This window comes from Equus caballus, chromosome 2 (assembly GCF_041296265.1).
Source record: "Equus caballus isolate H_3958 breed thoroughbred chromosome 2, TB-T2T, whole genome shotgun sequence".
Classification (NCBI taxonomy): Eukaryota; Metazoa; Chordata; class Mammalia; order Perissodactyla; family Equidae; genus Equus; species Equus caballus.
The window spans coordinates 1409650-1425172 of record NC_091685.1 but is presented as its reverse complement, the minus strand read 5'-3'; the positions used below and the strand labels follow the sequence as shown (position 1 = coordinate 1425172).

At 48.0% G+C, this 15523-nt stretch overlaps 3 long non-coding RNA genes across 6 annotated transcripts; 1 reads left to right on the top strand and 2 right to left on the bottom strand.

Moving 5' to 3' along the window:
* Positions 1-246: 246 nt before the first annotated feature.
* Positions 247-14933, bottom strand: LOC138923131 (uncharacterized). 2 transcript variants are annotated; one of them, XR_011436330.1, is made up of 3 exons: positions 14645-14856; positions 13814-13862; positions 11898-12096 (listed from the first exon to the last, which is right to left on the bottom strand). It is a non-coding gene; the product is annotated as an uncharacterized lncRNA (long non-coding RNA). The 2 variants fall into 2 exon arrangements; XR_011436331.1 differs by lacking the exons at positions 11898-12096; positions 13814-13862 and adding an exon at positions 247-1305 and having other exon boundaries at positions 14645-14933.
* On the bottom strand, positions 1852-4646 carry LOC111770602 (uncharacterized). 2 transcript variants are annotated; one of them, XR_002803911.2, is made up of 2 exons: positions 4563-4646; positions 1852-2779 (listed from the first exon to the last, which is right to left on the bottom strand). It is a non-coding gene; the product is annotated as an uncharacterized lncRNA (long non-coding RNA). The 2 variants fall into 2 exon arrangements; XR_002803910.2 differs by having other exon boundaries at positions 3202-4628.
* LOC111770605 (uncharacterized) lies at positions 4693-12417 on the top strand. 2 transcript variants are annotated; one of them, XR_011436329.1, is made up of 5 exons: positions 4693-4854; positions 5011-5193; positions 5467-5576; positions 7192-7245; positions 10746-12417. It is a non-coding gene; the product is annotated as an uncharacterized lncRNA (long non-coding RNA). The 2 variants fall into 2 exon arrangements; XR_002803921.2 differs by lacking the exon at positions 10746-12417 and adding an exon at positions 7763-8241 and having other exon boundaries at positions 4703-4854.
* Positions 14934-15523: the final 590 nt, after the last annotated feature.

Below are 15523 nucleotides of genomic sequence, written 5' to 3'. Positions count from 1 at the left end.
GGAAGAGGGTGAGACTGGTGCCAGAGGGTCAGATGGAGGCTACTGGGATAGCATGGGAGACGTGATGATGCCCTAGACCAAGCAGGGGTGATGGGAAGGAAAGATAACCCCACAGTCATACCATACAGGGTGAGCCAGCGACGCCGGCACCCTGGACAGTATGGCAAAGCGGCATCTCTTCAAACAGATATTTTAAAAATGGACACATCTATTTAGGGGGCATGGAGAAAAACAAAGCATCTATTATTAAAATTGAATGCCCGTTTCTTTTTGTTTATTATGGACAGTGGAGATGACATGTCAAATCATTGGGAATCATCTTGTATTTCACAATTTCTCTGTCACTTGCAGCTGTGTAGCAAACTGAGCCACCACGTGAGAAGTTCAGCTCCTCCGCTGGAGAGACCACAAGGAGAGGGCCCACACAACGAGGGAGAGGCGCCCACCTGAGCCCAGCCCCCAGTATCGCTAGGGTGCCAATCATGTGAGTGATGACATCCTAGGACCCTCGGACCAGCCTGGCTGCCAGCCAAATACCGCTGAGTGACCCCAGCCCAAGCCATGTGATGCTGAAGCATCTCTCAGCTGGGTCCTGCCTGAATTCATGACCCGTAAATTGGGAGATACAATAAAATGACTGTATCTTCAAGCCACTAAGTTTGGGGTCATTTGTTGTATAGCAATAGACAAACAGAACAGCCCCATTAGTTTACACTCAAGGAACATGAAAGTGGGGAAGCCCCAGCACAGCTGAAACCTCTTCGTGTGATCCTAGAGGCTACATCCACTCCGCGCCAGCAGATGGGTCTGCGCAAGCCTGGGACCACCATCTCCTCTCCGGGAGGCCCCTGAGTCATGAGCAGAGGCTCCTGGGGACGCCAGGGAAGAATGTGTCATGGGTATCTAGCCTCTTCTTCTCCCTCCCTGGGTGGGAAAGAAAACACGTGTCCCGACTGCCATTGGCAGCCACCATTCGAACACAAGGGAACCAGACTTAGCATGAGGCCGGTGCTATGGAGGACAGCGAGGAGAGACAGAATGGAACCGAGGAACAGAATGATGCCCTCAAGCCTCTGAATCCACCCACCCTGAAGCCCACCCTGCTGTTGACACCTTCTACGTGAACTAATTCGTTTGCTTCCAGCTTAAGCCAGTTTGTGCCCGATCTGTTTCTTACTGCCCAGGGCAACTGATCAATGGTAAAGTTCTTTTCTCTGAAATATGGACATTTGGTTTCTAATTTCGATTTCTTCAGTTCCAGTTCATCTTGAGATCAACCCATGCTCACTTGCTGTCTTTAAAGTCCTAGAATGGAGAAGGGGGGAGATAATTTTAATGCAGCTGTCATTTAAACCATAAATTTGACTAACTACATAAAATCCATGAAAGCGATGTCTCTAAAGAGTAAAAGAATGCTACAAGTGAATATTAATAACGATAATTATAAGAAGGATAATGAATACCATTGAGGAGTTATAATATGCCAAGCACAGTTTTAAATGCTATATGGATTACCTCCTTTAATTCCCACAGGAATTCCACATGGTTATATTTTAGTCTCCACTTTACAGAGTAGAAGCTGAGACAGGGAGAAATTAGGTCAATTTTCCTAGGTCACACAGCAGCATGTGGTGGATTTGGAATTTAAACTGAGAAAGTCTGACTCCAGAGCTCTATTCTGAATGATTTATCTAAACCAAGAAAGTAGTACCAAAGAAAGTAGCAGCACTGAAAGAAAAAATAAAAGGTTTCATAGATTAGTTAATTACAAAGGAGGATTCATGGGTGGGGTGAATTTGGGGGTGAATGGATCAATCATGAGATCAAGCAAGAATGAGGCACAAGAGGACCTTTAGCATCTTACATGCCACAACCACTGTTTATTGATGTTTTATAAATAGCTATGTTACAGATTTACATATATATATATATACACACATATATATGTACACATACATATTATGAATTTCTTATGAATACCTCTTTTCCATGTGACCTTGATCTTGACCACAGTAGTGTATCTTTTGGAGAAGTGTGACCCTAGACAACAGATGTTAAAACCAAGCTCTGTGGCAGGTGGCTCCCCCTTGACCAGCCCCAGTTTCTCCCCTGGGCTTTGATCCCCCGTCACTGACCTTGCTGTTAACAACGTCAATGGTAAAGCCAGTTCTTTGGAGCCAGAGGCAGAGGGGCTGGAAATCCCGAAGTGGGCTCTACATTCATTTGAGACAAGACTTTAGTCCATCCAGTGTCACTGGTCCGTCTATCCAGAGGAAAGGAGCTTCTGACAGACTGATTTTGTGCCAGAGCCTTAGCATTACTGTGCCAAACATGTAGCTGCCTTTCAGTCCCTTTCTTCAGAAAAGTAAAACTTTTCAGTATTAGGGCTAGGCTTCCACACAGATCCAACCCTCACAGGCGAACAAGTTGTCAGGTCAAATCCTTGGAGAAGTAAGTCTGTTTTCAAAACACATCCATCCAAGAGCTGTAAGGGAAATGTTCCTTCTCTGAGATTCAGTCTGCTCTGAGAACTGGGCAGTGGGCAACCTCTGAACAAAGACCACTCCTGCGTCTTTTAGGCTTCTGAGCATCTCATTCATCTCCAGCCTCCTCAAAGTCAAGTACCTGGGAATGATGCTCCTTACTGGAGTCAGTGAATGGGAAGTGTCATTCTCTCAGGAGAATTTGGTTCCATTAAAGGCTGCTGAAGAAAATGTGATGGACATTTCCAGAAGGTATGCAGGCCTGCCATACTTCAAACTTAACATTGTATCCACTCCTGCAAAACAAATCAGAGACTGTCACTCCCTCCCATGTCGGAGGAACTTTCCTCCAATTGATGTCTGTACTTGTCTTACTACAAGCTGTTCTATAATACTCCCATCCTCTCCTGCGTGCATTTATTTATTTATTCATTCAGCACACTCATTTATTTTATATAAAGAGACTATAATGTGCCATGCACTAGGCAAGCTATTGAGGATACAAAGAGTAATCAGGATAGATAAAATCTCTGCCATCATGAAGCTTAGCAGGGAGACGGACACGTTCTCAGAGTAGGAGGATGGTGACTGTGTAATTTGTAATGGGAATCACAGAGTGGTATGGATATTTCCAGCAAGGAGTGGGATGAGATGGGGCATCTAAATAGACTGGGGGTCAGGGCATGCCTTCTTAAGCAGGTGAAGTCTGACTCCAGACCTGAAGGATGAGTAATACTGGGCCAGGTTCCAGGCTACGGCAGACGTGGTCTTTTGGCACTCAATATCACCTCCAACCTCCTTCCAGAATGTGTAGACTGGAAAGCTAAAAAACACATTTCCCAGGTTTCCATGTAGGACAGGTTCTGGACGTGAATTCGCTCCATCAGTCAGAGGCACTCGTTCAGGATTCAGAAGACGGAAGTGATCAAGTGGCTTCGCCTCCCTCCTTCTGTGACTTTTACTGGTGAATAAACAGGAGATCTGCCTTTCCTGAGGCACCTCTTGACCGTGGTGACTTCCTGGTCGTTTAGCTTCTAGATTGTGGCTGTTTGCCAATTTGAGTGGTTTCCGAATCCTGGAAGACAGCAGCTGCAGGGGCAGCTTCCCAGGTTGGCTGCCAGCGCCCTGATGGCAGAAGAGGCAAAAATTCCTCCAGTGGCCAAGCCGCCGAGGCTCTCGAGGTTCTCTTTAGTCTTCTTTTCCAGGCCTGACACTGCTTCCAGAGCTGTGCAATATCCTTAATAAGTCCCCTTCTGCTTAAGCTAACTGGAGCGAATTCTGATTCCTGCAGCTGAGCCCTAAACACCTCATAGACCATAGGAACCACATCCATGAATGTCTGCTAGGAGGAAAGCTCATGGCATTCCGAGGGTGGCCAGTGTGGCTGGGGTAAAGCCGTTCAAGGGCAGGAGGACTAGAGGGGCAAGAAAATGCTAGATCATGGAATGCCCTATGAATTAGGCTGAAAATCTTTATCGAAGGGCAACTGAAATGTTTCAAGCAGTTTAACCTCCAGACCAGATTTGCAGTTTTCAAAGACACTGCCTACTAAGTGGAGAACTGACTGAGGGCCAGGAGTGGACACAGCAACAAAGGTTGGAATCCATTGCGTCAGTCCTGGATGTAAAATATACCTCACCTGTCAACACTCAGTTCCATGCTGAAATACTGGCAGCTAAAAGAAGAGATTCTTAAATTTATTTTTGTCAGAATTAAATCTTTCTTCCTCCCTTTTCTATTTTATTCCAAATAGAGTGTAACCATTATTCCGACCATCAGTGTACAATATTTCTTGGCTAGGTTGTTGTGTCTTTCAACTGAAGGTCACAGTCCTTGTCATGAGACCCTCGTCACATAGTTTGTTCTCTCTCCCTCCTTCCCTTCCCTCTCTCTTGCTCTCTCCATGTACCCCTTTTACAGTATCTGCTCCCTTTCCTGTCCCTTCATCCACAGAGTGGTAATGTCTCTGGAGCTGTGATTAGCTCTGGGTCCCATGCTACCCCTTGTTCCCTCCTAGTTTCCCTACATCCTGCTGAAATCTTTGTAAATAGTCCTTTGATTAAGCTCTCTTCAAGTTACCTAATTTGAGTATGCCATCTGTTTCCTGCTGGGACCTGAATGAATACACCGGGTCATTTGTCTTGTAGAATTTTCCTACATTCTGGGTTCGGGTGATCATCTCTTTGTGATGTCATCCTCCACATTTCCTGTCAACTGGTAGACCTAGAGCCTTGATGAGATTCAGATTCAAGTTTTTTGGGGGGGTGGGCAACACAGTTTCGTAGGTGGCTGCTGAATACTCCCTATAGCATCACATTAGGAGCCACATAATGTCTGGTTATCCCAATTTTGCTGCAGTTAAGATTGACCTGTGAGTTCAGGTGTTTTCCATTGATCCATTATAAAGTTCCCCATCAATTTTTCACTTAATGATGTTTTGCAGCCATTGGTGATTGTTGACTAGATCCATTATTTTATTAGGGAGCTGCAAAATGGTGATTTTCCAATACTACCCTTCTTTCTGCAGTTATTAGCTGAGATTCTTCAATAAAGAAGAACTTTCCCTCATCAACCAAGGGATTACTTTCAAGAGGCTCTCTCTTCGGCTTTCTGCAGTTTCATTACCACGTGACTAGATACGACTGGATACAAGGACCTCAGAACGCTTTCACTCTATGGTCCACTCAAACATAGATGCTGTTGTCATCGGGTATTTTTATTCTCTATATTATTGTTTTCATTTCAACGTTCATTTAAATAGATTGCGAAAGATATTACGTACAAATGTGTCTTTTTCTTTACTCTTCATCCTTCTCTACATCTCTGGTTTATAATCTAGGATTAGATCACCCTTTACAATTTCTAATCCTAAATTTCTTGGCTACAGTGTGGACATATGCTATTTTCCCATGGAGGGCAAAAATATGTCTGATCAGGCTCCAAGACTCCATTGATTTTCCTCATTCTTTTATTTGCCTTTTAGTGGCTTTATCCAAGCCACCTTAAATGGGATTTCCTTCGTCTCCCTTCTGTAACAACCAGAGAATGCTGAAAACGCCCAGGCTGGCATTTCCAGAGCACTGTAGGTGTTCAGTAAGTACTTCCTGTTTATTTTGTTTACCATCCTTCCTCAGCGGACTGTCTCTGGGATCTTAGGCTCAGGTACAAGCCTGCGTGCCTTTGACCATTGTATCAGTTAAGACTTATGTTAACTGCAAAGAGCAAAAGAACTCAACCAAGTTTTACAATTAACAGACGAGAAGTAGAAGGAATAAAAAAAGAGGAAGTGGCAGCACCATTTCAGGAATGTCATCTTTGCCGAGAAATCACCGTTAGTCTTTGGTTTACATCTTATTCGCTGCAACTGTCAAATGGCCGCCTCAATCTGAATGAGAGGCCGGCAAGTGTGCATCTATTTCTCAGTTGTGCACTTTGCTACTCTAAACAAATTGCAGTTCTGGTACCATTGACTTTGGGTTGGCAACCTCTTCCATGTTTTTCCAGGTTATCTCAAAAGAAATTCTAATTCTTCAGTTTAATAAGCAATTTCTTGGACGACTAGTAAAAACACTTCAAAATGGTAGAAGAGGCAAATTTTATCTTATATATATTTTGACACACACACACATACCAGACTCAGAAACCAAAAGTGTAAACACCATGTGGCAAATGCAAAGACAGAAGGAGGGACAGGGTGTTGCGGTGCACAGAGAATCATCTACAGTGCCTAGGCATTGGATCCTGGCTCGGCCACCATCTCTGTTGGGGCTACTGGGAAGCAGACAATGAGACACAGTGAGGACCAAGAGGGTTTATGGAGGAAAGGAGTGAGCAGGACTGGGCAGAGGAAACTGCTAGCTGTGAAACAGGTTGATGAAGTCTCTTAGCCCAAAGGGCAGCTGGAGGAGAGAGCCCATTGGAGGAGTCCCACTCTGGGTGGAGATGCCGAGGCCCTTGTGCCATCACCTTGCTCGGTCATTGTCTGGGACTGCACTGAGAAGGCTGAGGGCGCCTGAAAGAATGAACCGGAGGCTGTCAGCCCATCACCTCCACTCAGCTGGGCGAGGAGTCCTTTCAAGAGGGATAAATGCAGCACATCTCTGCGTCTGCCACAAGCACTGTTAGCTGTGTGATCTTGTGGATTTATAACTCCTGTGTTTCAGTTTTCTCATTTGCAAAATAAATATTATAACAATAATAGCAACCTGGTTGTTGGGACAATTATATGAGCCAATTAACACGTAGTGCTTAGAACAGGGGCCGGTTCATGGTAGGTGCTCATTAAGTGTTGGCTATTATCAGTTGCCATACTAACATGGAATGTGCATCATGAAATAAACACAAAAAATAAGTTACAAAGCCTATGCTACAATAAATATAAGTAGAAGGTCTGGTATTTTCTGGACCTCAACTGATTATCTTCTGCATTCCATTCTTAGACTGCTGGTTTGAGCAAGCAATGACAGTGACTGTGGCTAAGGTGATGGCAGGGGGTCTAGTAAGTTGTGAACAGATTCAAATGCATTTTAAAATGTTAGGACTTGCAACAGAGTGGTCACAGGATGGAAGGAATGGATGGAAGGAGGAGTCAAGGCCACTCCCAGGCATCTGGCTTGATGGGTTGTATGGACGGTACTGTCGCTAAGGTGGAAAGACAGGATGGGAGGGGGAGCTGGGGGCCAATCAAGACTTTTCTTTGAACCCGCAGGATATCTGTGAGGCAGTGGAGAAGCCAAGGAGGCGGCGGGCGGTGAGGCCTGAGGTGAGATTGGGCTGGAGACGTAAGTTTGGGAGTCACTATCATAAGGATGGTGTTCAAGTCCACAGGAATGGCACGGTCACTGGGAGGGAGAAGAGAACCAGCCTCCTCCTTCTCCCCCACCTCTCAAACCCAGCCAAGCTCCGGCTCTCCCTCACTGTCTTTTGCTTCCACTTCTCTTCTTCACCCTCAGCCTGGCTGCAACTACTCCGTCATCAGCTCTCACCTAGATGATGACTCCAGCCTCTTTGGTTGGTGTTCCATGCTCTTATTTTGTTTTCCAGCTTACCTCTCTGGCTCATTCCTTTATGATCTCTACTGTGTACTTTACAGTCTAATATCAAATTCCCTGTAAGTCCCCAAATGCTCCCTACCATCTCATGCCTTGAAACCTCAATGGCTTCTCTTCACATTCAGAACAAAATCCAGACTTCTAATCATGGCCTGCAAGGTTCTGTCTGATTTGGTCCTGGATACCTTTCCAACCTAATTTCCTGCCTCCCTTTCCTTCCCCTTCCAGCTCCGGCCACTTGGACTTCCCGGCTGCTCCTTGAACTTGTCAAGGAAACTCCAGACTGAGGACTTTTGCCCTTGCTGTTCCCTCTCCCTCAAATGTTGTTCCTCCAGATGGTCACATGATTAACGCTCTCATTTCCAATGATCTCCATTCAAATCTCACCTCATCAGAGGCCTCCCCTCTCACCCTATTCAAAATAGCCTCTGGCCCCTTTCTCACCTCCCACTCTGGCCTCCCTCTGTCTCCTTACTCAGCTTTATTTTTTCTTCATTGATTTATCACTATCTGATATTATATTACATATTTATCCTCCTGTATTTTTACCATCTCTTTTTCTCCTATTAGAATTTACATTCCATAAAGGCAGGGCTCTCATTCACTGCTGCATTTCCATTGCTTAGATCAGTTTTTGAATTTAGCAGGTACCCAAAAAGTATTAGTTAAACGAATAAATGAATAAATAAACACAGGAAGGAATGCCACGATTCCTGTCTGTCCTTTGCCACCTGGTCAGCTCCCACTGATCCTAAAGAGTCAGGTCAGGCACCAGCTCCTCTGGCAAATCTTCCCTGACTGTCTGCCCAGGCTGGGCAAGTGCCCTTTGCTCCTCCCCTGGGCTGGCCTCTGCCACAGCCCTGCTAACCTCACTCTGGGATCGGGGCAGCGCCTCCACCCCAATCTCTCGGCTTCTTGAGGGCAGAAAAATCTTCTTCATCTACCTCTCCAGGGCCTGACAGAAAGAAGGCATTCAGTAAATGTTTGTGGGATGAGTAAAAGAGTGAATAAACGAAAGAATAATAGCAGAAAATTAAAAATTTCCACACAACTCTGACGTGGAAAATAACATAATTTTCTTTGGCAATAACTGATCTTACTTTGCTCTTGCATCCGCATTCCTACTGATGGTGGAAAATAATCCTTAAACTTGCCACTTAAAGGCAACTCAGTTTGTTTTGGACTCATGCAGTCTTTTTCTGCCAAATTCAGCTGCCTTAGGGTTGATAATTTAAACTCAAGCCCTCTATCAATACTGTTTCTCTCTTCATTCAAAAGGCTCTCCCTTGCCGTCTTTCCCAAGATGGCGGCTGGGTGCAGGCATGAGTTTCATGCATCCACATGGTGATGGAGGTGGCAGGGAAAAGAGTACGAATGTGGATAGACCCTGGTCCAAGAGCTCCACAGTTCTCAGTGTACTCCAGCGGGCTGGCAGGTTTAGCTCGGTCGCTGGGTCCTCTGAGGATGTCTATGAGGCGTTCATAATACTTGTGGTCTTCCAGGTGTCATCCATCCATCCATGGTCCCTGATGCTAAAGGCTTTTTCCTCTAGTTGCGAGGTGCCTGTAACTTTTAGCTCTTGACCCCACCGCTGGGGCTTCCAGGAATGCTCTGTTTCTCGATCTAGCCCAAGCTGGTGTGCAGCCTTTGTGACATTGCCCTTATACCCCCTCCTTAGCTATTACCACGCTGTGTTGGACATGGTGCCATAATGAACCTAGGACTTGAAATTTCCCAGAGCCAGACCCTGAGAAACAAGAAGCAAACTATTATGACTGTTGTCCCCAAACCTCTCTCACAAAACAGCTCCTGCTACAGAGAGCGCAGCCCTCTGTGTCCACTGCCCCGAACTCTGAGGCCAGAAGAGCTTTCTATTACCCACTTCTGACTGGATAGATAGGCTTTTATTTCTTATCTTCTTTCTTTTGTATTCTATAGCTTTTTCCGTTCCAGGTGTTTTCCTCTCTTATCTGACTTGGGCAATAAGTAGCACAGCCCAAGCATACGGTGTAGGGATGGGGGAGATTCAGGAGAAAGGAAACAACACTGGAGATATTCTATTCAGATGCTGGATGGATGGACGGGTAAACGTACAGTATGTGTACTAGATGACTTGTCCCATGTCATCAGGTCCCTAGACAGAGTTCAGGACTCCAAGCCCGAACTTCTGACCACTCTTCTTTCCATTATGTGTTCAAAATCCAGTTCCCCAACTTCCCAACTTTCCCAAATGCCATTCACTCTGAAAAGCTTTCTCAGAGGGTAATGTCGACGAAAATAATCCATAACCAATCTATAAATGAAAATTTGGGTGAGTTTATTCTGAGCTTAAATCTGAGGATTATAACCCGGGAGAGTCTTTCCACAAAGGAACAGAGCACTCCAAAGAAGTGGGGGTATAAGGGTGGTTATATACCCTCAAAGAGTATGTTTCACACATGATTGAAATGTCCCTTTTACAATAGTCACGAGGCTGCTCTGTCAGCACAGCGATTGATGGAAACAGCAGATAGGCCTGCTGTCTCAGTGAACCCCACAGGCTGGCAGGTCTGTTGCCTTGAGCTGGGCTGTCACAGATGAGCGCTGCAATCAGTTCCCAGCCTAAAGAAAGATGCTTAATCTTTAAGGAGATGCCAATGTTGGGAGGGGGAGGGAAGTTGCACCTTTATCTCAAAATGTCTAAGCAGACATACAATGCATGCTCAATGGCCACAGTCAGCCCCTTTTGGAAAAACAAAGTCAGGCCGAATTAGGTTTATACCAAATGGCTTCCTCATATACTCCAATATATCCTATTGCTTGCCATTTTTATTTGTCAGTAACTATGTGCCTTGGAATCTGAGCTGTTCAGACGTCAGGATACACTCTCCAAGGTGCACAAAGCCGTAATTTGTCCTGTGGGTTTCCCGGTGCCGAGGGGTCTGTAGACATGGCTAATTAAAAGCCATATTACAACCACAGAAAATGACAAGGCAGCAGCTTGATTAGATTCTCACTGTGAAATTCTACTTTTTTTCCCTACGTTTTTGCCCAAGAGGTCTGTTTTTATACATGTCAATTCTCTCTTCTCTTAAATCTTTTTTTTGGTGAGGAAGATTGGCCCTAAGCTAACATCTGTTGCTATTCTTCCTCTTTTTGCTTGAGGAAGATTGTTGCTAAGCTAACATCTGTGCTAACATTTCTCTATTTTGTATGTGGGACGCCGCCACAGCATGGCTTGATAAGAAGGTCTGCCCCCAGGATCCAAACCCATGAACCCCAGGACGCTGAAGTGGAGCACACGAACTTAACACTACACTACCAGACCGGTCCTGCTTCCCTTAAATCTTGACATCTGTATCCAAATGCTTAATCAACATTGGATGTCTACTCGGCATTTCAAACTTAACGTGTCCCCAAATGAACTCCTGATTTGCAACCTCAGGCACTCTCCTCCCCTAATCCTCTCCATCTGGCAAGAGATTCTTCCAAATCTTGGAATCGTCCACGACTCTACTCTTTTCCTAATACCTCACATTCACTCCATCAGCAAATATCATCACCTGTATCTTGGCCATATCTTCAGAACCGGAGCTTCTCATCACCTCCAAAGCTACCGCCTTTGCCCAAACCACCACCGGCTTTGCCTGGGCTATTTCGAAAGCTTCTAACCGGTCTCTCTGGTCCCACTCGTGCCCACTCTGTTACTGCATGTGTGTGAGGATATATACATATTCATTTACTCTAACAGAGACCCAAATAAACAGTGGCTTAAACAAGACAGGGTTTGTTTCTCACTCATGTAGCTGCAGGGCGGAAGGAGCTCAGGACTTGTGGGGCAGTCCCATGGCATCAGGCTCCTTGTTTTCATGGCCCCACCCTCCCTAGGGTGTTTCCTTTGCTCGCATGACCCCATTGCTCACCGCTCAAGTCTGCATTCTGTCCAGTTGGCAGGAAGAAATGGAGAAGGGGAGGGCATGCCCTCTTACTCTAACTGCACAGCCCACAAACTGTACCCACCATTCCATTTATACCCCCTGGTCAAAATACAGCCAAACAGCCACATCCAGCTACCTGGGGGATTGGGAAATGCAGGTTTGTTCTGTGCAGCCAGGTGTCCAGCTGAAACTCAGGGCTCTGCTGCTACAGAGAAAGGACTAGGGTTTCTGTCATACACATGCTCCCATGGCCTGTTTCCCCGACAGCAAAACAGTGATCAGGTCCTGTCACTCAGTAAACAACTTCACTGCACTCAATAAATACTTGTTTAGTGTCTCAATGAATAAATCCCAAGACATGAAAATCAGGCCTGGATCATAGCCTGTCCTAACTGTAAGGACTGCAGAGATTATTCAGCACAAGGATTTTTGGAGACTATTCAGCATAAGGATTTTCAAAATTATTTTATATATATATATACATTTACAGAAGGTCTCGTGAGGAAGCTTGTTTGTGAAATGGATAAAAGGTTGGCTGCTCTGTTGAAATCAGGGCAGCACAGGCATCGGTTTGCTTTCTCTTTCCTGTTGACTGGGGATACCTAAGGTTACTGTGAATATTCAACAGGATGGCCTTTCGACCTGCTGTGAAAAGAAGTTAATCTCGTCAATTTGCTGTTTTCCTAACCTGAGGGGTAACTCAAGTGTCACTAGGATTTATGAGCCAGTTTTATAGAAGAAAGAGAAGGCCTTCAGGACCACCAGGGAACCAGCCCCCGGCTGCCAGGGGGTGAGACTGCCCAGGGGCTTATTGGGAGTGACCCCTTTGTTTCTCTCAAACTCCTCCTGCCACACCCTGTAGCTCTGTGAAACTCCCTGCCTTCTTCTCTTGTTAAGGCAGATTTGAGAGAACCCCTGCTCTGCCTTCTCATCTTGGCCAATTAAATAAACCTTTCTCCATCTCTAAGCACGGAGGTCTCAGTGTTTGGCCTGCTGCGCAGTGGGCACACGGACTCGAGCCTAGGAGGTTCGGTACCACCGTCTCAGCCGGAATCCAGCACAGACGCAGACTGACAGCCCCAAAACTCTTTGGACTGCACTGTGAAACAACTGATTCCAGCAGAACATCTTCACTTTCCAGAGGGGGAAACTGAGGCCCAGGGACAATAGGAATCGCCACTTACTGAGGGCCTCCTTTGTGTAGGGTGCTGAGGTAAGCGGTACTTCACACACACAAGCTAACTTTCCCAAAGTCGCACTGCAAGTGAGTCCAGCTGAGGCTGGAGGCCAAGGCTGCCGTCTCCGGCTCAGTGCCCTCCGCTGGAGTGCTGAGCTCCCGCCAGCAGAGGAAAGCCCCCTGGGCTGGCCGCTCGCCCCGGGGTGTGTACAGGCCAGCAGGGGCTCCAGATGACTGAGTCTTGTAACACCCGCAAGCCCTCTTTAAAGAAAGTACTGTACCCGGGTCTCAGCACCTCCAGACTGGCAGTGAGGTTTTCAATTTGGGGGAAGAGGTGGAGAAAGAGAGCATTGCGAGGAGCCCTTCCCCTGAACTAAACTAGTTCTGAAAACTTGGGCAAGTCTCTCCGTTACGTGGGTAGTAATATCTACTTTGAGGGGTCGTGTGAAGATCAGAATGAGACAAGGTCTGCAGACTGCAGCAGAGGGGGCTTTCTGAGTGGACAGCAGGTGGTGCCGCACTCTCGTACCCTAGGGACTCAGCAGCTGGGGTGGAAACAGGGCAAGAAGGAGCCGAGAATCCCAGGTGCCGGGCAAAGAACCGGAGGGGCGATGCAAGTTGTGCGTGCCCAGGAGGCCCCAGAGCTCAGGCAGCAGGAGAGGCCTCCCGCAGGAGGTCACAGTGACGCCCACCAGTGACGGAACCCAGAGAGGCTGGGAGTCCTTAGGAGGAACTCTGGGATAATCTAGACACAGTGAAGGACAGGGCTTCGCAGATGTAAATGGGCATTTGAATCAGCTGGGGATCTTGCTGCGAGGCAGATTCTGGCCAGGAAGCCTGAGGCAGGGCCTGAGTGCTCCTTTTTAACACACTTCCAGGTGATGCTGAAGCTGCTGGTTCTGGTAACACTTTAAGTGACAAGTATATGGGAAAAAGAGGCCCCGTTGGTGCAGGAGTCAGGCTGGCTTGAAGTCCAGCCTCTCCTCACCCCCTCCCCCAGCAGGGACCTCAGGCAGGACCTCCGCCCTTCATCAATGGGCATAACATCGCCAACTTGGCACCCAGACCTCTGACATCCAGGATTCACCCCTGCCCCGGGACACAGTTGGTGCAGGATGGGGCGCCTGAGAGCAGGGGCAGGGACCCGCTTCTCTCTACTTCTCCACCTGCCCAGATCCCACTCACTTCCTCCTACTGCCTGTTTGTTCCGCTTCATTATCCTCGCTTCACGGCTCTGAAAACAGACGTAATGCTGCCTTTCAGGTTTGTTAAGGGGATTAAGCGAGATACCAGCGTTCTCAGAAGCGGTTAGACCCCGCCCCCAGCTGCCCTTTCGACCCGCCCCGCCCCCGCCTGGGGTTTGCTCTTTGCTCTCTCATGGGACCCCAGTGCCACCCACTAAGAGAGGGGCTCTAGGCATCCCTTCAGGGCTCGGACAGCGCAGGGCACCGGGCGCAGCCTCGCTGGGCACACCAGAGAGGACACGAAGCTCGGCTGGCGTCGCCCGGTCCTCACCCGCTGCAGGGCTTGGCCGCGGGCCGCAGCCCACTTCCCTCGGGTCTGTCCATCTCTGCGACCCGGGAGTCACCCGGGGCCAAGGCTCAGGATCACACGGCTGACAAGGGGCACGATTCAAAGCCAGCCCCAGAGGTTGTCTCCGTGTTGCAGCAGTGAGCCCTCCGGCTCGGGGTAGGGGGGAGCCGTGGTCCTGTGGTTTGGGGGGTGGGGGGGTCTGTCGATCCCCTCACTGGACTGACGGGCGAGCCTGGAGGCAAACCAGGCTGCGCAGGGCTGCCCCGGGCGTGGCCTGGGCCTCATGACCTCACCTAGGAAACGGCGTCTAAAGCTACCTGCCACACAGGGTTGTCGTGGGGAGAGGTGCCAACGCGCTTCTCCAGGGCCCAGCGCACAGGCGCCCGAAGAGACCTCGGTCTAATTACCCATCACAGTCGAACCCGCTCTCTCTCCCACCTCCTCGACGCGCAGCCTCCGAGGAGGGTCTTAGCTATGACGAACCTCGTCTTCCTCCTCTGTAGATGAGGGGACACCTCCATCGGCTTTTGTAAAGAGTGAACAAACATAGGAGAAAGGGTGGAGCTGGTCACAGGGAACATTTCTTGCTGACATCTGTCTGGTGTTTCCTTCCCGTAAAGGGCAAATTAGCGCGGCCTCTGTGTTCCGGACCTCTCTCCCCCATCAGCACCTTCTGCCCCTGGGGGCGGGGCCCTTTCTCTCAGGGTCGATCTGGGAGGTTGACTGGACAAGCGAGAAACAACTCCCCGCCCCCCACTCCCCACCCCCCACCGGGGAGCACGCTCCGCTGCGCTTCAGCCACCCCCTCCCGGCCCCTAGGGCCCCTCACCTGGGTGGGCATCTGCCTACTGCTGTGGCTCCCTGGCAGCCCCATTTGGTCCTCAGCTAAGCTACATCCTCCAACAGAGCCTCCAGCACTCCTAAAGGTCGTATTCGGTCTGTGTCTTTACTCCTGAATTATTTCTTAAATCGTTCAGAAGTGACATTTATTGGGACCCTCCTTGGAAAGACCCAATAAAGAAAATGTTTCTTCAGTCAGCCTTTTACTTCGCATTTATTGGACTCTATTATGTACCAGGAACTGAGCTAGGGATTAAGAAGGAAATGAGACGATCCTGGCGCCTCTGAAGCCCACCATTCACTGTAGGGAAGGTGGAAGACAGCCTCATCTACAGTGGCAGCACAGTGTGTGAAGTGGTAGGACAGAGACATTTATAGGATGCCAGCAGGGCACATAGGACGGTGCCTAACGCAACCAGGAGAATCTGGAGAGACTGCCTGGAGGAGACGATGTCTAAACTGAATTTAAAAGATGAGTATCCGTGTGTGTACAATGTATAATGCAGCATCACAGTTCAGCAT